This window comes from Trichechus manatus, unplaced genomic scaffold (genome assembly GCF_000243295.1).
Source record: "Trichechus manatus latirostris isolate Lorelei unplaced genomic scaffold, TriManLat1.0 scaffold00034, whole genome shotgun sequence".
Lineage (NCBI taxonomy): Eukaryota > Metazoa > Chordata > Mammalia > Sirenia > Trichechidae > Trichechus > Trichechus manatus.
This window is the reverse complement of record NW_004443970.1, coordinates 10654458-10656561: the sequence shown is the minus strand read 5'-3', so window position 1 is coordinate 10656561 and position 2104 is coordinate 10654458. Positions and strand designations below refer to the sequence as shown.

Below are 2104 nucleotides of genomic sequence, written 5' to 3'. Positions count from 1 at the left end.
CTAGTCTCAGGTCAGCCACTTATAAGCTGGATGGCCTTCTGTAATTTCTCACCTCTTTGAACCTCAGTTTCTTTATCTATAGGCTGGAGAAACATTGCTATATCCAACAGACCCCTGTATTAATTGTGCTAATGTATCCGAAATTGACTAGCAAAGTAACAGGTCAAAGGCAAAGGCCTAAGATCTTAGTGTGCATTTGAAAAACAAATCAAGCAGTGAAGTATTGATAAGAAGAACATATTATGGACCCAATAAACAAGTTGTCGTCAGGTCAACTCCAACTAATGATGACCCCATGTGTATTAGAGAAGAACTGCACTCCACAGTTTTCAGTGATGATTTTTTAGAAGTAGATCATAAGGCATTTCTTTCAAGGCAGCTCTGGGTGGACTCGAACCTCCACCTTCCGGTAGGCAGTTGAGTGGATTAACTGTATGTACCACCCAGGGACTCCACCGACCCAATGTGCACTGTCAAAAACACACAGAGGATTCTAAAAATCACTGTGTGTCACTTTCTATGCCCTCTTGAAGTTTGTAGTCTAGTTTTGAACACACACAAACAGCAAGGCAAGTGTGACTCAGGGCTCAACAGAAACTAGGTTGACCAACCATCTAGCTTTTACCCAGACCAAGGGGGGTTCCTGGATGCAGGATTTTCCGTGCTAAAAATAGGAAAGTCCCGAGCAAACCTTAATGAGTTGGTCACCCTAGTGCAGAAATCCAAGTTACAAGTTCCACAGGAGATCCAAGAAGGGAACTAGCATTGGGATCTGTATAGCTGGAGGACCTGCGCAAAGTAAAGAATTCTTGACTCCTACATCCAGCTGTTCCTCTTTCTTCCTAGTCCCAGGATTCTGGAACATTTTTTTGAAAGAAGATCCACTCACCCTAAAACTCAAATTTAAATAGGACCCTTAGCTTTGAACTTGAAACCTGGCTTTCTGTTGGGTACAGGCGAACACTGTTTTTCTCATTTTGAAGATGGATAAACTGAGCTCCACAGACAGGTTAAACAACTTGTTCAAATCAACGACACAGCTGGAAATAAAACCCAGTTCTTTACCTCCGGTTCAGTATGTATTTTGGGATCTATAACATAGGCTTCAAACAGTGTTTAAGTTCTATTTAATCTTAGTGGGGAATATTCCAATTAACATATCCACCCCCAGGTATTTTTCTCAGTTGAAATTTTCTTCCTTTTCGTAAAATATAGTGAAGGAGATACTCGCCTTCCCTCATCTTATTTGTTTTTTCTTTAAAAAAAAAAAAAAAACGTAAAGCTGGCAAGTGCTAGTGGTTTCTTTGGTTTCTGCTCAATTCAACTCAACAGAAGCTTGAAATGTACTCCATCTTCTGTAACAGTTAGGAAAGGACTGTAAAGGGGTGGAGAAGATCAATCACTTGTGAAAAATGCTAGGTGTCCCATTATGGTATGACAAGTTCAGCTGCATGGCATATGCATTTTTTGCTCTCTGAATAAATGGCACAAGTCAGTTCCCCATAAATTCAAAATGTATATTAGAATATGAAATCATATTTTAAGTGGATTTCACATATTACTTCTCTTCATCATTCTAAATACCAAAGATTAAGCTTGTCACTTGGCTCTTGTGGTCTTTTCTCTGCCTTTTTTTTAAAAAATACTTTTGCTTAATCAGATATAAATAGTGGTTGGTGGCCTTTATTACCTAGAACTACCTGAAAGGGAAAGGGAGAAAATGAACTCAGCCTGCTCTGTCTGTTCCAAACAATAGTTATATTCATTACGACTGTTTCTGGCTTCTTTCAAAATGGCGATGTTACCCAAATGGTGAAGTGGACCAAAACACCTTTCCAGCGAGCCAATCCACAGTTCCCATCCCCTAGCCTTTGGATACGGATCTTTTTTTTTCATCTTCCAGGATCCAACACAGGAGTAGTATATGGTGGAAGTTAATTACACCGATGCTGGAGTCAAGATCTCTAGGTTCAAATCCCGGCCCTATCACTTCATAGCTCTGTAATCTTGGAAAAGTCACTTTACCTTTCTGTGTTTTGGTTTCTGTAAAATGGGGGATGAGGGCCTACATTACAGTGTTCTGTGATGCACAAATACAGGCCTG

At 40.0% G+C, this 2104-nt stretch overlaps 1 protein-coding gene across 2 annotated transcripts in view; it reads right to left on the bottom strand.

Annotated features, from left to right (window-relative positions):
• PPARGC1A (PPARG coactivator 1 alpha) overlaps positions 1-2104 on the bottom strand; it is an 804378-nt gene that overhangs the window by 429774 nt on the left and 372500 nt on the right. The gene's annotated exons all lie outside the window — the stretch shown is intronic.